Source organism: Tachysurus fulvidraco, unplaced genomic scaffold, assembly GCF_022655615.1.
Source record: "Tachysurus fulvidraco isolate hzauxx_2018 unplaced genomic scaffold, HZAU_PFXX_2.0 HiC_scaffold_56_np12, whole genome shotgun sequence".
In the NCBI taxonomy this organism is placed as follows: domain Eukaryota; kingdom Metazoa; phylum Chordata; class Actinopteri; order Siluriformes; family Bagridae; genus Tachysurus; species Tachysurus fulvidraco.
In genome coordinates, this window is record NW_025927133.1 from 30,675 (window position 1) to 53,333 (window position 22,659).

Below are 22,659 nucleotides of genomic sequence, written 5' to 3' on the forward strand. Positions count from 1 at the left end.
TATTAATTCCTGACTGATGGACTAAATATTATTGAAGCAGGACCATGAACAGATACAACATGATATTAAAATTAAATGTAAAACTAAAAGTCTTCATATCTAAAACTATTTCCTCTCTCTAAAGTGAAGCTGATGGAATAAAGTCATGACTCAGAGCTCTTACTGTTGTACAGTGTGTTAGCGAGATCTGTGTGGTTCATGTGTTTCAGGACGTGCAGTGTGATCTTCAGCGCTCCGTCTCTGACACTGTGCAGATCCTCCTCATCCTCCCCCTCCCTCTCAGTGCATGCTGGGTAATCTGGACTCAGGAGCTTCCTAAACCTCTTCAGCTCATTCTTTATCAGAGTGATGACTTTGTGTTCCAGCTCCTGGTTAGAAACACACAGGAACAGATCTAAATATTATCATGTTACAGTGAGAGAGACTTTTATTTTATCACAAGAAGAAAAGTCTATTTTTATTATCACATTTAAAACTCATACAACTGATTACCCATAATGCTGCTGCACATCAAGACATGACAAGGGATCACAACACACACATTACACACAACACACACAACACACATTTCACACTTTAAACACAACACACACTTTACACACAACACACACATTACACACTTAATATCATTAACTCCTCGTTATCTTTAGGTTACGTCCCAAAGTCTTTTAGGTTGGCAGTTATTAGGCCACTCATCAAAAAACCTAACTTAGATCCTAATGAACTATCAAATTACAGACCTATCTCACACCTTCCGTTTATGTCTAAAATACTTGAAAAGGTTGTGTCTGTTCAACTGAGCTCCTTCTTACAGGAGAGCAACGTCCTTGAAGAGTTCAGTCAGGTTTCAGGCCCCATTAGAGCACAGAAACTGCACTTGTTAGTTACAAATGACTTGTTCTTAGCTTCGGACCAAGACTGTATGTCACTATTAGTTCTACTTGACCTTAGTGCTGCATTCGACACTACAGACCACAACATTCTCCTAGATCGCTTACAAAATTACACAGGTATTCATGGACAGGCTTTAAACTGGTTTAGATCCTACCTCCCCTCCTTGAACCGCCACCTTATTGTGGTGGAGGGGTTTGCGTGCCTGAATGATCCTAGGAGCTATGTTGTCTGGGGCTTTTTGCCCCTGCTAGGGTCTCCCAAGGCAAACAGGTCCTGGGTGACAGGCCAGACAAAGAGCGGTTCAAAAAAACCCTTATGAGTGAATTAATATGAAGGACCGTGACGTCGCCCGGTAAGGCGCAACCGGGGCCCCACCCTGGAGCCAGGCCCGGGGTTGGGGCTCGCATGCGGGGGCCCGGCCAGGCTCAGCCCGAAAGAGCGACGTGGGGCCGATCTCCTGTGGGCCCACCACCTGCAGGAGAAACCGTAAGGGGCCGGTGCAATGTGGATTGGGTGGCAGTCGAAGGCGGGGGCCTCGGCGACCCAATCCCCAGACACGGAATATGGCACTAGGGACATGGAATGTCACCTCGCTGGGGGGGAAGGAGCCTGAGCTGGTGCGGGAGGTTGAGAGATACCGACTAGATATAGTTGGGCTCACCTCCACACACAGCTTGGGCTCTGGAATCCAACTCCTTGAGAGAGGCTGGACTCTCTACTACTCTGGAGTTGCCCATGGTGAGAGGCGGCTGGCTGGTGTGGGCTCATAGCCCCCCAGCTCAGCAACCATGTGTTGGAGTTCACCCCGGTGAACGAGAGGGTCATTTCCCTGCGCCTTCGGGTCGGGGATAGGTCTCTCATGGTCATTTGTGCTTATGGGCCAAATGGCAGTGTAGAGTACCCGACCTTCTTGGTGTGTCTGGAAAGGGTGCTGGAAAGTGCTCCGACTGGGGACTCCATCGTTCTACTGGGGGACTTCAATGCTCACGTGGGCAGTGACAGTGACACCTGGAGGGGCGTGATTGGGAGGAACTGCCCCCCCGACCTGAACCTGTGTGGTGTTCTGTTTTTGGACTTTCGTGCTAGTCACAGTTTTTCCACAACGAACACCATGTTCAAGCATAAGGGTGTCCATCAGTACACATGGCACCAGGACACCCTAGGTCGATAGTCGATGATCGACTTTGTGGTTGTTTCATCTGACCTCCGGCCGTATGTCTTGGACACTCGGGTAAAGAGAGGGGCGGAGCTGTCAACTGATCACCACCTGGTGGTGAGTTGGATCCGATGGCGGGGGAGGAAGTTGGACAGACTTGGCAGACCCAAACGTACTGTGAGGGTCTGCTGGGAACGTTTGACAGAGTCTCCGGTCAGAGAGATCTTCAACTCCCACCTCCGGCAGAGCTTCAATCAGATCCCGAGGGAGGTTGGAGACATTGAGTCCGAGTGGACCATGTTCTCCACCTCCATTGTCGACACGGCCGCTCGGAGCTGTGGCCGTAAGGTCTCCGGTGCCTGTCGTGGTGGCAATCCCCGAACCCGGTGTTGGACCCCGGAAGTAAGGGATGCCGTCAAGCTGAAGAAGGAGTCCTGTCGAGCCTGGTTGGCTCGGGGGACTCCGGAGGCAGCTGATAGGTACCGAAAGGCCAAGCGAGCTTCAGCCTGGGTGGATACGGAGGCAAAAACTCGGGTCTGGGAGGAGTTCGGTGAGGCCATGGAGAAGGACTATCGTTTGGCCTAGAAGAAATTCTGGCAAACCGTCCGGCACCTCAGGAGGGGGAAGCAGTGCCCTGCTCACACTGTTTACAGTGGGAGTGGGAATCTGCTGACTTCGACTGGGGACATCCTCGGACGGTGGAAGGAATACTTCGAGGATCTCCTCAACCCCACCGACATGTCTTCCACTGAGGAAGCAGAGGGCGGGGGCTCAGTTGTGGACTCGTCGATTCCCCAAGCTGAGGTCACTGAGGTAGTTGAGAAGCTCCTCAGTGGCAAGGCACCGGGGGTAGATGAGATCCGCCCTGAGTGCCTCAAGTCTCTGGATGTTGTGGGGCTGTCTTGGTTGACACGCCTCTGCAACATTGCATGGAGGTTGGGGACAGTGCCTCTGGACTGGCAGACTGGGGTGGTGGTCCCTCTGTTTAAGAAGGGGGACCGGAGGGTGTGTTCCAACTATAGGGGGATCACACTCCTCAGCCTCCCCAGAAAAGTCTATGCCAGGGTACTGGAGAGGAGAATTCAGCCGATAGTCGAACTTCGGATTCAGGAGGAACAATGCGGGTTTCGTCCCGGTCGAGGAACACTGGACCATCTCTATACCCTTGCCAGGTTGCTGGAGGGTTCATGGGAGTTTGCCCAACCAGTTCACATGTGTTTTGTGGATTTGGAGAAGGCTTTCGACTGTGTCCCTCGTGGTGACCTGTGGGGGGTGCTCTGGGAGTATGGGGTCCGGGGCCCGCTGTTAAGGTCTGTCCAGTCCCTATATGACCGGAGCAGGAGTTTGGTTCGCATTGCCGGCAGTAAGTCAGACTTATTCCCGGTGCATGTTGGACTCTGGCAGGGCTGCCCTTTGTAACCGGTCCTGTTCATTACTTATATGGACAGGATTTCTAGGCGCAGTATGGGGCCGGAGGGGGTCCGGTTTGGGGACCACAGGATTTCGTCTCTGCTTTTTGCAGATGATGATGTCCTGTTGGCTTCCTCAAACCAGGACCTTCAGCGTGCACTGGGACGGTTTGCAGCTGAGTGTGAAGCGGCGGGGATGAGAATCAGCATCTCCAAGTCCGAGGCCATGGTTCTCAGTCGGAAAAGGGTGGCTTGCCCCCTTCAGGTTGGTGGAGAGCTCCTGCCTCAAGTGGATGAGTTTAAGTATCTTGGGGTCTCGTTTACGAGTGAGGGAAGGATGGAGCGGGAGATCGACAGGCGGATTGGTGTATCTTCTCAGTGATGCGGTCGATATACCGATCTGTTGTGGTGAAGAAAGAGCTGAGCCACAAGGCGAAGCTCTCTATTTACCGGTCGATCTACATTCCTACCCTCACCTATGGTCATGAGCTTTGGGTCATGACAGAAAGGACGAGATCCCGGATGCAGGCGGCCGAAATGAGTTTCCTCCGCAGGGTGGCTGGGTGCTCCCTTAGAGATAGGGTGAGGAGCTCGGTCACTCGGGAGGAGCTCAGAGTAGAGCCGCTGCTCCTCCACATCGAGAGGAGTCAGCTGAAGTGGCTCGGGCATCTGTTTCGGATGCCTCCTGGACGCCTCCCTGGGGAGGTGTTCCGGGCATGTCCAACCGGGAGGAGGCCCCGGGGAAGACCTAGGACACACTGGAGGGACTATGTCTCTCGGCTGGCCTGGGAAAGCCTCGGTATTCCCCCGGAAGAGCTGGAGGAAGTGTCCTGGGAGAGGGAAGTCTGGGCATCCCTGCTTAGACTGCTGCCCCCGCGACCCGGCCCCAGATAAGCGGTAGTAGAAGAAGAAGAAGAAGAAGAAGGAGAAGAACATCCTACCTGTCTGATCGATACCATTTTGTAGAATTAAATGGTGAATCCTCCAGTTTATTACCAGTTAATTATGGGGTCCCTCAAGGATCAGTTCTCAGACCTCTGCTTTTCTCTATATACATGCTTCCATTAGGGAACATTATTAGAAGACATGGGATTAGTTTCCATTGTTATGCTGACGACACACAGTTATATATCTCATCAAAACCAGATGAAATAGCCACAGTGTCCAAATTAACTCAATGCTTTAGGGAGATAAAAGACTGGATGAGCTGCAACTTTCTATTGTTAAATAAGACAGAAATACTACTCATAGGTCCAAAAACCAGTGCACAGAAACTCTCACAATTTAACTCCCATTTAGAGGGATGTACTGTTACTAGTAGCTCGACAGTGAAAGACCTCTGTGTTATATTAGACAGCAACTTGTCTTTTAAAAATCATATCGCCCATACTACCAAAACAGCCTTCTTTACCTTAGAAATATTGCCAAGCTGAGAAACATCCTGTCTGTCTCTGATGCTGAGAAGCTAGTTCATGCGTTCATGACCTCTAGACTGGACTATTGTAATGCATTACTAGGTGGTTGTCCTGCATCTTTAATAAAAAGGTTACAGTTAGTCCAAAATGCATCTGCCACAGTTCTCACTAGGACAAGAAAGTATGACCATATAACCCCAATTTTATCATCTCTACACTGGCTACCAGTTAAGTTTAGAATTGACTACAAACTGCTGCTACTTACGTACAAGGCTCTTAATGGTTTAGCTCCCATGTATCTAACTAGTCTTCTAACACGTTACAATCCTTCACGCTCTCTGAGATCACAAAACTCAGGACTTTGGGTAGTTCCCAGAATATCTAAGTCTACTAAAGGTGGTAGAGCGTTTTCTTATTTAGCTCCCAAACTTTGGAATAGTCTTCCTGATAGTGTTCGGGGCTCAGACACACTTTCCCAGTTTAAATGTAGATTAAAAACTCATCTCTTTAGTCAGGCGTACACATAATACATCCCATAATATCATGCACCAGTACATAAGACCGGCACTTTTTTATGAACAGCAGATATGTTAATCCCTTTCCACTGCTTCTCTCTTTGTACCCATCCCGAGGCATCCAGACATTGTACCAGCTCCCAACGTCCTCTGTGGGACGAAGCCTTTGGACGTCCACTGAGCCGAGGCCGACTCTAAGAATCCTGAGACATCTCCAGTTAGACTCTGTGATACTAAAGAGATCCAAAGTCCATGATCCTTACACCAATACAACATTTAAATGACTGTATATTACAATCACACCCCCACTGTCACCCATATGAGGATGGGTTCCCCCTTGAGTCCGGTTCCTCTCAAGGTTTCTTCCTTTACCAATTTAAGGCAGTTTTTCCTTGCCACTGCTGCCTGAGTCACCTCAGACTTGCTCATAGGGGAATAAATACATACACATTGTGAACTATATACATCTAATAATAATCTAGAATTTTTATTCTGTTAATTCTTATTTCTTTTATTATTCGTTATTTCCTTTATCCTTAATTATGTTTACCTTCTGCTCTATGTTTATGTTCTGTAAAGCTGCTTTGAGACAATGTCTATTGTAAAAAGCGCTATACAAATAAACTTGAAACTTGACACTTTAAACACAACACACACATTACACACTTTAAACACAACACACACATTACACACGTTAAACACAACACACACATTACACACGTTAAACACAACACACACATTACACACTTTAAACACAAACACACACATTACACACTTTAAACACAAACACACACACTACACACTTTAAACACAACACACACATTACACACTTTAAACACAACACACACATTATCCTCACTATAAACACAACACACACATTACACACTTTAAACACAACACACACACCTTGAATATAGAGTCCAGCTGTTTTCTGCTGATGTTTGATTTTTGTGGTCTGTGAACAAACAAAACCCATCATGTAATATGGACTATATGTATTCATAGCTGCACAAATCACACACTAATAAATACACACACAGATATTTAACACTATCCTCTTAACACAATACATTGGTTTCAGGATTTCCTAACTGACACCAACATGTTTAGAAACAAATGTTTGAATAAATGAATAAAATCTTTATATTGTCATTAATGTCCCAGGTGTAAATGTTCTTCTGTAGCACCACAGACCCTCCAGCTCAGGGACTGCAGACTGAACTGAACTCTTAATTCACTTTTCCTCACTGCCAGTCCGAGAGCTGCAGCACTGCACAGTTTAGTGTTTTACTGCTTCAACACCTGATAAAGCTCATGAAGGGCTTCATAATGAGATGAGTGAGTTTGATCAGGTGGAACACTGCTGTAAAACACCTCACTATACTGACCTCACATCAGTAGAACTGTCTCTGGCTCTGAAGTTATATGGAAGTTCCATTGAGTCGTCACTCTTCATGGACACACAGCTGGGTTCTGGTGAGTCTGATCTCTTTCCCTCCATCATTCTAGAACAGAAATATCAGCAATAATTAATACTCAGCACTGTTAAACAATGTGTTCATCATTAAACACCAATAATTCCATCTTTTTAATTCAGATCCAGTCTGTACACTTATTCAAACAGGAGACAGGCTTCATAAGTCAGGAATTACACTGATATCAGGAGTCCCAATCACAGCTAACTGACTCAGCTGGGTCTTAAAGCCTGTAGAGTTCACTGACACAAAGCTCTGCTGCTCTTATGCTCCACATTACACCGTCCTTTTTACTCTTCTCTCAGTCAATGATTTGTCTAAACTGTTCTTAGATCAGATCAGTGATATATTCACTGCTATTAAACACCTTAAAGTTGACTTCCTGTGTTAACTAGTGAGTGTTTAGAGATACAGATGTGTTCCCATGAGACGGTGTGTATTTATTACTGGTGAATGTAAAAGTAAGTCACCTCTCGTCTTTCTTTAAGTCCTGTTTCCCAGACACACTCATGTTGGAGGTCATGTCTCCTTCTCCAGATTACAGCAGGACACACGTTTACTTCACTCCAACATCGGTGTGTTAAATTAAACCCTGAATCAGCACAGAGTTCACTTACAGGAAATAGTCACACTATCAAGTTATAAAAGAACCTGTGTACATTAAAGCTTCAGTACAAACCCACAAAACTCTTCTGTATCTAGTGTCACTTCAGTGTGTTTATATATTAGAGCTTTAGATACTCACTGTGTTTTTACTCCTCAAATCTTTTAGTTTTCACTTTCATTACAGTTTATACTGCAGAGGGGGGAAGTACAGTGACGCTGACGCACGCACACACACACGCACACACACACACACACACACACACACACACACACACACACACACACACACACACACACACACACACACACACACACACACACACACACACACACACACACACACACACACACACACACAATGTTTCCGACGCCCATTGATATCAGGAAGCAGCAGCTTGGTCAGTGCTGTAGGTAAAACACGGAATGGAGTTTTATTTATTAGGACTTTCCTCAAGCAGAATGGATTCGACTGTCGGCGCGCTGAAAAGGGAACGGACATATGTGCTAAATAGAAAAAAGTGGTAATAGGTAAAAGTGGGTGGGTCCAATATTATTGGTCATATAAAGTGGTCGGGTCCAATATTATTGGTCATATAAAGTCGGCGGGTCCAATATTATTGGTCTTAGAAAGTGTGCGGGTCCAATATTATTGGTCTTAGAAAGTGGGCGGGTCCTGTCCCACCCACATATAGTGGTTCCTCTGCCCATGACTACAAACATTACACCAAATTGTTTTCATTTATCCACAATTTGTAACATTTCCTCTTTTTCGTCTAATTAGTCTTTTTGGCCTTATTATTTGTTTCTTAGGACGTTTTGTTTGTTCTACAGCATCCTGTCTATTTACAGTTACAGACTCTTTAGTATTGCTTTGCTTTAGTATTCATTTTGCTTTGCAATTTCCAGATCATTTGTCTCACTCTCATTGATTTTTATTTCTCTCTGAGACACTTTTAGCAAATGTCTTGTGTTTGTCCTCATTATTGTCCCACACTCTGTTAGCACTTCGTATGACCTGGGCATAGTCTCTTTAATCACTTTGGCCAATGGTCCCCACTGTTCATCACATGTCACTCGTACAATTTCTCCTAGGGCAAGTGGGCTCAGTGGTCTTACTGTTTTATTGTAGTGATTAATCTGTCTTTCATTTGCAGAATCCCACCTACTCCGTACCATTTGATGCTTTATCGATGGTAGCTTTGTCTGTAGTTTCCTGTTTGTGAGCATTTCCGCCCAGTGAAAGTCCATTCTCCAGTGGTGAAGCTCTATAGTTCAGAATAGCCAGGTACGGATCACTCCCTGTCTCGGTGGCTTTTTTTTAGAAGGTGTTTCACTATTTTAACTCCTTTCTCTGCTAAACCGTTGGACAATGCCTTCCGAAAGGTGTGTTGAAGGTGCATCATTTTATGCTTTTCTCATCTAGGACTATCTGGTAAAATCCTGATGAGGCATCCAGTTTGGAGAAATAACATGTTCCACTCATTGCACTAGTAATGTCTGACTTTGTTGGAAGTCTGTAGTGCTCATGTTGGATGGCCTTGTTTAAGTCTTTTGGATCTATACACAGATTTAGATCTCCATCTGGTTTTATCTCATGGTTAGATCTCATTCTGTAGGTTCTATTTTTCTGATTATTCCTTCCTTTATCAGACCTTCTATTTTCTCTCAGTCTTTCTTTTAATGCTACTAGCACCCTTCTTGCTGGATGTATGGAAAGGCAAGGCAAGTTTATTTGTATAGCACATTTCATACACAGAGGTCATTCAAAGTAGAAATTATAAAATCATAGAAATTAGAAAACAATTTATAAGAGAGAAAAAAAGATATATGTAGAAATAAGACACACGATAAAATAATAATAAAAACAAAGAACAATTAAAGAAAATAAATGTGATTTTAATAAAAACAGTTTAAAATATGTTAAAAAGAATAAAACGGGAGTAAAAGTGATGTAGATAAAAAGCACAGTCAGTCTGAAGCAGCGCAGTCAGTGTGAAGCAGCGCAGTCAGTGTGAAGCAGCGCAGTCAGTGTGAAGCAGCGCAGTCAGTGTGAAGCAGCACAGTCAGGGTGAAGCAGCACAGTCAGTGTGAAGCAGAACAGCGCTCATTCAGTAAATGCAGAGTTAAACAGATGTGTTTTTAATCTTGATTTAAAAGTGTCTACTGTTGAAGCACATCTGATCTCTTCTGGAAGCTGATCCCACCTATAGGTGGCGTAATAACTAAATGCTGACGCACCTTGTTTTGAGTGAACCCTTGGTATCTCTAACTGACCTGATCCTAATGATCTGAGTAGTCTGCTTGGTTTATATTCAATTAACATATCTGTAATGTATTTCGGTCCTAAGCCATGAAGTGATTTATAAACCAGTAACAATACTTTAAAATCTATTCTAAATGTAACTGGAAGCCAGTGTAAGGACCTGAGAACTGGAGTGATGTGCTCAGATGCTTTGGTTCTGGTCAGAATTCTGGCAGCAGTGTTCTGTATGAGCTGCAGCTGTCTAATGGTCTTTTTGGGGATCCCAGTAAGGAGTCCATTACAATAATCCACCCTGCTGGTGATGAAAGCATGAACAAGTTTCTCTAAGTCCTGTCTTGAGACAAAACATCTAATTCTGGCTATATTTCTGAGATGGTAGTAAGCTGATTTGCTTATCGCTTTCACATGACTACTGAAATTAAGGCCTGACTCTAAAATTACACCAAGATTTCTGACTTTATTTTGTGTCTTTAGACCTCTAGAGTGAAGGTGTGTGTTAACCTTGAGAGTTTCATCTTTATTTCCGAATACAATGACTTCGGTTTTGTCTTTGTTTAACTGGAGGAAGTTTTGACGCATCTGACTGTTAATTTCATCAATGCACTTACATAGAGAGTCAATGGGGCTGTAGTCATTAGGGGACAGGGCTAAGTATATCTGGGTGTCATCTGCATAGCTGTGGTAAGCAATTTGGTTCTTTTTCATTATTTGACCAATTGGGAGCATATACAAATTAAAGAGAAGCGGTGCGAGAATTGAGCCCTGTGGGACTCCACATGTCATGGATGTCCACTCAGATTTATGGTTACCTATGTTCACATAGTAACCTCTCCCTTTTAGGACCATCCCAGAAAGCCCTACCCAGTTTTCCAGTCTATGTAAGAGTATGGTGTGATCTACCGTGTCAAAGGCAGCACTAAGATCCTGTAGCACCTGGGGTCTCATTTATAAAGCGTGCAAAGTTTGTGATCTATAAAAAACAAACTTGACAGGAAAATGTGCGCACCTTTAAGAAAACTTTGTGACGTGCGTACGCACATTCTGGAGACAAAGGGAATTGGCGACACAGATGGTGAGGTCGTGAACTGAAGTTAGATTGTAGAAAATTCATGTGAGAAGAACGATTATAAGAATTAATGACATTTAATTTTCACTCCATTTCATACGTTATATCCACATTATCATGAGGATTAAATTAAACAGTGTTATTTGTGCTGATTGTTTTAGGCTATATACATCTAGTAAAATCCAAACGTAATTCAAAATGTATTTAAAAACAAAATAATGCTCAGCGCTGCCTTACAGTCACATTGTCCACAACGGGAGCACAGGAGGAGATGGTGCGACTACATGTGATACAGAATAGCATGAAATACCCTTTTATTAGAGAACTACAGAACACAGTGTACAAACTAAATATTTTCCTTAATGTACATATATCATAAAATGTCAAAGTCTGCAAATACAGTCATGAAGCACAATCGCTCCTCATCATCGGTCCTAACTATTACGGTGTTCATTACAAAACCATCATGAAGAAGCATGTGTTCACTATAACATTTTCGTCTTAAATTTTCGCCCACAAATTAATTCTGTGATTTTGTCAAGGTGTTAACGATCAGTCTAAATTCAGTCTAGATCCTCCGGTGACCCGGGTATGTAATGCTTCATGATGGCACTGCTGGCACTGTTGGAGGATTACGCCAATGGGAGAATAAGGAGAGAACGAGTTTTCAGGGACCATGATGATTTCCTGGCCCATGATGATGACTGGCTAATAAGCCGATTTAGATTCCCTAGAGCTGTGCTCTTAGAATTATGTGTTGAATTGGGTCCAGTATTAGAGGGGGCAACACGCCGGAACCATGCCATCCCAGTCCAAATACAAGTCCTCACCACTCTGGGGTTCTTGGCAACCGGCTGTTTCCAGCGGGAATTGGCAGACAGGTAAATTATTTATATAAAAAAAACTATAAGTAATCCTCAACCTTGTGTCTAAAACCTTTTTGTATATGAAATAATTCTATTGGAATCAATCATCTCACCCTATAGGTCTGGTATATCACAGCCGTCCCTGAGTGCCATAATATCTGTCGTTTTGAATGGTATACTTAATATGGGGAGACGATACATCAGGTTCCCGTACACTGTGTGAGATACATCAGGTTCCCCTAGACTGTGTGAGATACATCAGGTTCCCCTACACTGTGTGAGATACATCAGGTTCCCCTACACTATGTGAGATACATCAGGTTCCCCTACACTGTGCGAGATACATCAGGTTCCCCTACACTGTGCGAGAACATGTTGCTATAAGGGCACCATCTGAGAATAAATTTGCTTATGTTAACAGAAAGCATGTGCATTCTATTAATGTGTAAATCATATGTGACTCCAACACGACCCTCACAAACATTGTGGCACTCTGGCCTGGTTCAACACATGATTCCTTTATCTTGACACATAACAGTGTAGGGAACAGACTAAATGCAGGTGCAGTAGCTACGTGATGGCTGGCTTCTTGGTGAGTTTAACAATATTAAAATGTAAACTGTAACAATTTTGTTTGTAATATAATTGTAACCTGCAGGTGACAGTGGCTACCCCAGTGGTTACCCCAGTGGCTGCCCCTGAGACGCTGGCTCCTCACCCTATTTTTAAACCCGCAGAGTGCAGAGGAAACTCATTATAACGAGGTCCACTCTCGTGCCCATGCAGTTGTGGAGCGTTGAATGGGCGTGTAAAAATGGGTGTGTACATATGAGGCTGGTTCACTTACGCACATCTGCGGGAACATTGCTTACAGGTGTGCGTACGCACGGTTTTATAAATCGGAATATTTTTTGCCGTACGTCATTTTTGGCTTTTGCGCGCACGTAAACTTTTAGTAGGGATCCTACGCACAGTTTAGAGACCCCAGATAAATGAGACCCCAGATCCTAGAATTTTACCCACCCTTAATCCCATTAACATAACAGTCTTTCTCAGAACCCTTCATTATCATAGGAATGAGTTCTAATGTTTGACATCCCTTCTTGACTCAGACCTTGAATCAAATGGCCACAAAGTGACAGATGATATCCTGAGTTACCTCGCCCTTTCCTTAATTATTTGCTCTTTTATTAATGATATACAGGACTTAAATACAGAGATCAATTTTGAATTTAACTGGCATTGTAACTTGTTATGGCTTAAGCATGATGCACAATTGAATTAAAACGTCTTAAAATTATTTTATTTTTTTAAATAAAAATTTTTTTTTATTTTATTTTATTATATAATATTATAATATTAGCCACAAGAGGCTAAAGGATTTGACTTTGGATTGTAAAAGATGTTAAAGTGTGAAGTTGTAGCTGAGAGGATAAAAGGATGTGATCAGTCATAGTTATTGTTATGGATCTTCTACATCTGAATATGAATGATTCAGCTCCCAAACTGCTGGAAATGTGGGACGTGTTCTAACGCTTCACCACCATAACTGCTTTATCCTGGAAAAAGGTCTGAGGAGAGACTCCTGTCCTACACCAGACCTGGTGAGTGTCTTATAATTAATGCTGGAAAACAAAACAGGACAGAATTACAGACACATTTAAACACATTACTTATGAACAACAGAAGCATAAATACACACATTAGATGTGACATTTTACAGCACACAGTGAATATTACACAATATCATACAGTAAAGAGACAGTAAGTCAGTAACTCACTGTAGTGTCTCCAGTTTACAGTGTGGATCCTTCAGTAGATCAGAGAGCAGCTTCACTCCTGATTCTCCTGGTTTATTATTGTTCAGATCCAGTTCTCTCAGGTGTGATGAGGAGTTTGACCTCAGAGCTGAAGCCAGAGCAGCACAACCTTCATCTGTAATACTGCAGCCCTCCATCCTGTAAGAAAGAGAACCTTCTCACACTTAACACACTCAGTTTTAGTATTGAAAACATGAACTACACAAAATCTTTATATACAGTACATTTACTTTCCATCTCACACACACAACAATGATAATATATCAGATCACTACAGTTACAGTTACCACAGAGGAGAACTGGATGTTGTAGTGTTTATTAAAGCTGTGTGTGTGTGTGTGTGTGTGTGTGTGTGTGTGTGTGTGTGTGTGTGTGTGTGTGTGTGTGCCTCAGTATCTCCAGTGTACAGTGTGGATCCTTCAGTCCATCAGAGAGCAGCTTCACTCCTGAATCCTGCAGTTTATTGACACTCAGGTCCAGTTCTCTCAGTGTCACGATGTGACACGGTGAGACAAAGACGAGTGAGGATCCAAATGCAGTTTAGAGGTTTTTACTAAACAAGACACAAACAAACAGGCAGGCAACGCGGAACAAACAGGAAACGGGAACATGGACATGCACACACCAACACCAAAAACGACCAACAACATTGAAGTGAACAGACAGAGTATATATGGAGAACGAGAACCAATCACAAAACAGAGACAGACAAGGACTAAGACAAAACACCTGGGGAAGAGAATGAATGTAATTAGTGTCCATGGTAACAGATAGGTGGGCGGGGTCAACAATTAACATCAGGGAGAGACGGCAGACAGAAACAAGGGGAAAACACAGACAGACACATTACAGAGCCCCCCCCCACGAGCGGCTTCCAGACGCTCCCAAGTCCACAAAACCCAGTTCAGGCGAGTGGAGCGAAGGCGCAACCAGGGTGGGAGGGCGGGTCGGGTTCGTGTAGTGGTGGCGCCCGCCGAGCAGGAGGCCGGGGTGGCGCCAGCCGAGCCGGGGGCCGGGGCGGCGCCGGCAGAGCCGGAGGCCTGGGCGGCGCCGGCAGAGCCGGAGGCCTGGGCGGCGCCGGCAGAGCCGGAGGCCAGGGCGGCGCCGGGAGAACAGGAGGCCAGGGCGGCGCCGGGAGAACAGGAGGCCAGGGTGGTGCCGGAGGCAGAGCCAGAGACCAGAGCAGGACCGGAGGCCAGGGTGGTGCTGGAGGCGGAGCCAGAGACCAGAGCAGGACCGGGGACCAGGGTGGTGCTGGAGGCGGAGCCAGAGACCAGAGCCGGACCGGAGACCAGGGTGGTGCTGGAGGCGGAGCCGGAGGCCAGAGCAGGACCAGAGACCAGGGTGGTGCTGGAGGCGGAGCCAGAGACCAGAACGGAGTTGGCAGCCAGGGTGGTGCTTTGGGCCTATGAACAGGGACAGGAGGTAGAAGGGCTGGCAAGTCCAGCGAAGCAAAACACAGGAAAACAGAAACATGCATAGGTTCAGGCCAGGCAGAGAGTTCAGGTAGTTTGGGTGTCATGATGTCGACCGCGTTCTCTGACTCAGTCATTTCGGTCGACCCGGCTGAGTCGGCTGGTTCCGTCAGCTCGGCCGGTTCCTTCGACCCGGTCGGTTCCGTCGACCCGGTCGGTTCGGCAGGTTCCGTCGACCCGGTCGGTTCCGTTGACCCGGTCGGTTCGGCAGGTTCCGTCGACCCGGTCGGTTCCGTTGACCCGGTCGGTTCCGTCGACCCGGACGGTTCTGCAGGTTCCTTCGACCCGGTCGGTTCCGTCGACCCGGTCGGTCCGGCAGGTTCCATCGACCCGGCAGGTTCCTTCGACCCGGTCGGTTCGGCAGGTTCCGTCGACCCGGTCGGTTCCGTCGACCCGGTCGGCTCGGCAGGTTCGGCAGGTTCCATCGACCCGGTCGGTTCCGTCGACCCGGTCGGTACGGCAGGTTCCATCGACCCGGTCGGTTCCGTCGACCCGGTCAGCTCGGCAGGTTCCATCGACCTGGTCGGTTTGGCAGGTTCCGTCGGCCCGGTCGGTTCCGTCGACCCGGACGGTTCTGCAGGTTCCTTCGACCTGGTCGGTTCCGTCGACCCAATCGGTCCGGTCGGTCCGGCAGGTTCCATCGACCCGGCAGGTTCCGTCGACCCGGTCGGTTCCGTCGACCCGGTCGGTTCCGGCGACCCGGCTGGTTCCGGCGACCCGGCTGGTCCAGCTGGCGGCTTAGGGATGCCGGCCGCCCGAGCCGACCTCATCGGGGTATCCGCCAATTTGGAGACCAGCCGGTTAGCACGGACCTCAGCTGAGCTCGCCGGTACGGTAGCCATGGGAACTGGCTCAATCACGGATGTGCACGGGACTGGTCTGGGCGGAGGCACTGTGGAGCATTCGGGCGTCCGTGGCTGATTCCACTCTGTGGCCCACGGATCCCGATGCTTGCTGCCCCCCCCCAAAAAATACTTACGGCCGGCTTCCGTCTCTACAGTGCTCAAGGTTAGCGTGGACCCGTCCAGGAGCAATGCCAGGTTGACGAACTCTGAGAATGTTTTGATCTCCCAGGTAGACGGCATCAGATACCGCAGTATATCCCTTAGTCCATGCTTAAAAATGTCTTTTAGGGCCTTCTCCCCAAAGTTGACCTCATTGCATAGGTCCACGAATACCTCCGTATACTCCTCAACTGGGGCGTCCTCCTGACGTAGGCAAAACAGGAGTTCTGCTGGATCCATTGGGGGTTGGTCGTTCTGTCACGATGTGACACGGTGAGACAAAGACGAGTGAGGATCCAAATGCAGTTTAGAGGTTTTTACTAAACAAGACACAAACAGGCAGGCAACGCGGAACAAACAGGAAACGGGAACATAGACATGCACACACCAACACCAAAAACGACCAACAACATTGAAGTGAACAGACAGAGTATATATGGAGAACGAGAACCAATCACAAAACAGAGACAGACAAGGACTAAGACAAAACACCTGGGGAAGAGAATGAATGTAATTAGTGTCCATGGTAACAGATAGGTGGGCGGGGTCAACAATTAACATCAGGGAGAGACGGCAGACAGAAACAAGGGGAAAACACAGACAGACACATTACACTCAGACTGGAGGAGTTTGAGCTGAGAACTGAGGACAGAACTCTACAGCTTTCCTCTGTCAGATTACAGTCACGGAGACTGGAAGAGAAATGATGAAACATCAGGACACTGATCTCAAACACACAAAGACAGCCATAATCCAGCTAAAGTTGAAGATGTAACAGAACTGTCAGTGTGTTTGTGTCACACACACAAATCAGAGGACAGGACACCACATCAGCACATTTACAGGAGCAGGGACGTCTTTCTGCACTCCACAATCTCTCAGCTACAATTTATTATAAGACCATTAGGTCATGTACATAACACACACATGTGAGAGCGAGCAGCCTACAAACACTACACTCTGATCTGTGTTCAAGTTTCTACACCCAACACTGCAGATACAGTGCATTTTATTACAGAACATAAAGAATTATACAGCTGTACACTACCAGGTAATAACATGACAATACTAGTCGTACTTTACACTCAGTTATATGTTGGATTTCACAGAGACACTAAAACAGTTGGTGTGTGTTGTTCTCTGTGCTCGTACACGTACAAATCTGTCACCTCCAGACCTCTGATTTTACACACACACTGGTTCAGGTGTTTGGTGTGGACCTGAGTACAGGTGGAGTGTTCACATACATCCAAACACATCCAAACTAAAGAGAAAGATTACAGTCTTTAACCTTATAAACGATTCTTGATAATGATTTGTATTTTTTATAAAATATAGATGTGTAAAAATCTCTCATCGATCATAAACAATGTAAATAAAGGATATTAGAAAGAACATTGTACTGTTTACTACAGATGTCACTGTTACTATTTCAACACAACTTAGTGAACCCTTCTTTCTCCACAGAGTAAATGGGATCATGTCTTTCATGCCTCCACAACTGAGAAGTGAACGTGGGGTTTTCTTCTCAAATCTGAGCTCCTTCCCTGTTTACAGAGTGACGTCACATCAGCACGACTGCACACAGCATCAGAAATAAACAAAGTCAAACTTCTTACCTTTAAATGAGTCACACTGTATATACACAAGTATTAGCTTTAGATGGATCAACATACAGACATTCGTTTGTTCAATCTAAAACACTGACTATACACATAGGAACTATTAAAACACATTAAACCAAACAGTACAGTTCAGTGTTACATTAAAATAATAAACCATGCAGTAATACAGTTATAAATAAAAATACTCACTCAGCTTCTCTGAAGGCTTTGACCACTGGCAGCAGCTTCAGAAGACATTCATGTGATGGATCATATTTCCTCAAATCAAACACATCCAGCTCCTGTTCAGATTGATGGATTTCTCTGGAGATGGATTCTCCCTGATCTTCTCCTTGATGTACTCCACTGTTTCCTGTTTGCTGTGAGATCTGCTTCCTGTCTGTGGCATTAAGTCTCGTAAAAGAGTTTGATTGGTCTCCAGTGAGAGACCCAGAAGGAAGCGGAGGAACAGGTCCAGGTGTCCATTCTCACTCTGTAAGGCCCTGTCCACTGCACTCCTGAGGAGATCGGACATGTTTGACTTCCTGAGGAGATCAGACAGGTTTGACTTCCTGAGGAGATCAGACAGGTTTGACTTCCTGAGAAGATCAGACAGATCAGAGGTTTGATGTTCTGTTACATTTCTGCTGATGAAGGAGAGAAATGTGTATAAAGCAGCCAGAAACTCCTGAGCACTCAGATGTACGAAGCTGAACACCTTCCCCAGGTGAAGCCCAGACTCCTCTCTGAAGATCTGGGTACACACTCCTGAGTACACTGACACTTCTCTGACATCAATGCCACACTCTCTCAGGTCTTCCTTATCGAAGATCAGGTTTCCTTTCTCCAGCTGGTGGAAAGCCAGTTTTCCCAGTGCCATGATACTCTCTCTGGTCTGCTGAGGATCAGGGTCACATTTCTGATGGTACTTTTGGTCCTTGTGTTTGATCTGAAAGATCAGGAAGTGTGTGTACATTTGAGTCAGAGTCTTGGGGATCTCTCCACCCTCTGCTCCACCCAACATTCTCTCCAGAACAGTGGCTGAGATCCAGCAGAAGACTGGGATGTGGCACATGATGTAGAGGCTTCTTGAAGACTTCAGGTGTGTGATGATGTTATCAGCCAGGCTCTGATCACTGATCCTCTTCCTGAAGTACTCCTCTTTCTGAGGATCACTGAAGCCTCGTACCTCTGTTATCTGGTCTACACACTCAGGAGGGATCTGATTGGCTGCTCCTGGTCTTGTAGTTATCCAGAGGAGAGCAGAGGGAAGCAGATTCACCTTGATGAGGTTCGTCAGCAGCACATCCACTGAGGTTGACTCTGTCACATCACACAATCTCTCATTCTTCTGGAAATTTAGAGGAAGTCGACACTCATCCAGACCATCAAAGATCAACACCATTTTGTAGGAGTCACAGTCTATTGATTTTAGTTTTCTTATTTCTGGGAAAAAGTGATGAAGAAGTTTCATCAGACTGAGACTTTGCTGCTTCATCAGATTCAGCTCTCTAAAGGGAAGTGGAAACATGAAGGTGACATCCTGATTTACTTCTCCTTCAGCCCAGTCCAGGATGAACTTTTGCACAGAGACTGTTTTTCCAATTCCAGCAACTCCTTTAGTCAGCACAGTTCTGATGGACTTGTCTTTAAAGAGCTCATTACATTTGATGGGTTTCTCCTGTGTTGCTGGTCTCCTGGACGCTGCCTCAATCTGTCTCACCTCATGTTCATTACTGACGTCTCCACTCCAACCCTCTGTGATGTAGAGCTCAGTGTAGATCTCATTCAGAAGTGCTGAGCTTCCATGCTGTGAGATTCCTTCATTAATTCTTTTAAACTTTTCTCTCAGATTGGACTTCAACTTTGGCTGATACCCAGAGTGGAGTTCCACTAAACAAAGTAATAACTAGTTTAGTAATAAATAGTCATAATGCCCGGGGTTGGGGCTCGTATGCGAGCGCCTGGTGGCCGGGTCTTGCCCCACGGGGCCCGGCCGGGCTCAGCCCGAAAGACCGACGGGGGGCCGATCTCCTGTGGGCCCACCACCTGCAGGAGAAACCGTAAGGGGTCGGTGCAATGTGGATTGGGTGGCAGTCGAAGGTGGGGGCCTCGGCGACCCAATCCCCAGACACGGAATCTGGCACTAGGGACATGGAATGTCACCTCGCTGGGGGGGAAGGAGCCTGAGCTGGTGCGGGAGGTTGAGAGATACCGACTAGATATAGTTGGGATCACCTCCACACACAGCTTGGGCTCTGGAATCCAACTCCTTGAGAGAGGCTGGACTCTCTACTACTCTGGAGTTGCCCATGGTGAGAGGCGGCTGGCTGGTGTGGGCTCATAGCCCCCCAGCTCAGCAACCATGTGTTGGAGTTCACCCCGGTGAACGAGAGGGTCGTTTCCCTGTGCCTTCGGGTCGGGGATAGGTCTCTCATGGTCATTTGTGCTTATAGGCCAAATGGCAGTGTATAGTACCCGACCTTCTTGGCGTGTCTGGAAGGGGTGCTGGAAAGTGCTCCGACCGGGGACTCCGTTGTTCTACTGGGGGACTTCAACGCTCACATGGGCAGTGACAGTGACACCTGGAGGGGCGTGATTGGGAGGATTGGCCCCCCCGACCTGAACCCAAGTGGTGTTCTGTTATTGGACTTCTGTGCTAGTCACAGTTTGCCCATAACGGACACCATGTTCAAGCATAAGGGTGTCCATCAGTACACATGGCACAAGGACACCCTAGGTCGGAAGTCGATGATCGTAGAAGCCGTATGTCTTGGACACTTGGGTAAAGAGAGGGGCGGAGCTGTCAACTGATCACCACCTGGTGGTGAGTTGGATCCGATGGCGGGGGAGGAAGTTGGACAGACTTGGCAGACCCAAACGTACTGTGAGGGTCTGCTGGGAACGTTTGACAGAGTCTCCGGTCAGAGAGATCAACTCCCACCTCTGGCAGAGCTTCAATCAGATCCCAAGGGAGGTTGCGGAGGCAAAAACTCGGGTCTGGGAGGAGTTCGGTGAGGCCATGGAGAAGGACTATCGTTTGGCCTAGAAGAAATTCTGGCAAACCGTCCGGCGCCTCAGGAGGGGGAAGCAGTGCCCTGCTCACACTGTTTACAGTGGGAGTGGGAATCTGCTGACTTCGACTGGGGACATCCTCGGATGGTGGAAGGAATACTTTGAGGTTCTCCTCAACCCCACCGACATGTCTTCCACTGAGGAAGCAGAGGGCGGGGGCTCAGTTGTGGACTCGTCGATTCCCCAAGCTGAGGTCACTGAGGTAGTTGAGAAGCTCCTCAGTGGCAAGGCACCGGGGGTAGATGAGATCTGCCCTGAGTACCTCAAGTCTCTGGATGTTGTGGGGCTGTCTTGGTTGACACACCTCTGCAACATCACATGGAGGTTTGGGACAGTGCCTCTGGACTGGCAGACTGGGGTGGTGGTCCCTCTGTTTAAGAAGGGGGACCGGAGGGTGTGTTCCAACTATAGGGGGATCACACTCCTCAGCCTCCCCGGAAAAGTCTATGCCAGGGTACTGGAGAGGAGAATTCGGCTGATAGTCGAACCTCGGATTCAGGAGGAACAATGTGGGTTTCGTCCCGGTCGTGGAACACTGGACCATCTCTATACCCTCGCCAGGTTGCTGGAGGGTTCATTGGAGTTTTGCCCAACCAGTTCACATGTGTTTTGTGGATTTGGAGAAGGCTTTCGACTGTGTCCCTCGTGGTGACCTGTGGGGGGTGCTCTGGGAGTATGGGGTCCGGGGCCCTCTGTTAAGTGCTGTCTGGTCCCTATATGAACGGAGCAGGAGTTTGGTTCGTATTGCCGGCAGTAAGTCAGACTTGTTCCCGGTGCATGTTGGACTCCGGCAGGGCTGCCCTTTGTCACCGGTCCTGTTCATTACTTATATGGACAAAATTTCTAGGCGCAGTATGGGGCCGGAGGGGGTCCGGTTTGGGGACCACAGGATTTCGTCTCTGCTTTTTGCAGATGATGTTGTCCTGTTGGCTTCCTCAAACCAGGACCTTCAGCGTGCACTGGGACGGTTTGCAGCCGAGTGTGAAGCGGCGGGGATGAGAATCAGCATCTCCAAGTCTGAGGCCATGGTTCTCAGTCGGAAAAGGGTGGCTTGCCCCCTTCAGGTTGGTGGAGAGCTCCTGCCTCAAGTGGATGAGTTTAAGTATCTTGGGGTCTCGTTTACGAGTGAGGGAAGGATGGAGCGAGAGATCGACAGGCAGATTGGTGTATCTTCTGCAGTGATGCGGTCGATATACCGATCTGTTGTGGTGAAGAAAGAGCTGAGCCACAAGGCGAAGCTCTCTATTTACCGGTCGATCTACGTTCCTACCCTCACCTATGGTCATGAGCTTTGGGTCATGACCGAAAGGACGAGATCCCAGATACAGGCGGCCGAAATGAGTTTCCTCCGCAGGGTGGCTGGGCGCTCCCTTAGAGATAGGGTGAGGAGCTCGGTCACTCGGGAGGAGCTCAGAGTAGAGCTGCTGCTCCTCCACATCGAGAGGAGTCAGCTGAGGTGGCTCGGGCATCTGTTTCGGATGCCTCCTGGACGCCTCCCTGGGGAGGTGTTCTGGGCATGTCCAACCGGGAGAAGGCCCCGGGGAAGACCTAGGACACGCTGGAGGGACTACGTCTCTCGGCTGGCCTGGGAACGCCTCGGTATTCCCCCGGAAGAGCTGGAGGAAGTGTCTGGGGAGAGGGAAGTCTGGGCATCCCTGCTTAGATTGCTGCCCCCGCGACCCTTCCCCGGATAAGCGGTAGTAGAAGAAGAAGAAGAAGAAGCAGAAGAAGAGAAGTAGCTATAATGTTATAAAATATATTTAAAATATTATTGAAGCCGGACCATGAACAGATACAACATGATATTAAAATTAAATGTAAAACTAAAAGTCTTCATATCTAAAACTATTTCCTCTCTCTAAAGTGAAGCTGATGGAATAAAGTCATGACTCAGAGCTCTTACTGTTGTGCAGTGTGTTAGCGAGATCTGTGTGGTTCATGTTCTTCAGGACGTGTAGTGTGATCTTCAGCGTTCCGTCTCTGACACTGTGCAGATCCTCCTCATCCTCCACCTCC

At 47.0% G+C, this 22,659-nt stretch overlaps 1 long non-coding RNA gene across 1 annotated transcript; it reads right to left on the reverse strand.

The window, feature by feature from the left end:
- Positions 1 to 358: 358 nt before the first annotated feature.
- LOC125140594 lies at positions 359 to 7,396 on the reverse strand. Its single transcript, XR_007139826.1, has 4 exons — positions 7,335 to 7,396; positions 6,778 to 6,894; positions 6,296 to 6,344; positions 359 to 368 (listed from the first exon to the last, which is right to left on the reverse strand). It is a non-coding gene; the product is annotated as an uncharacterized LOC125140594 (long non-coding RNA).
- Positions 7,397 to 22,659: the final 15,263 nt, after the last annotated feature.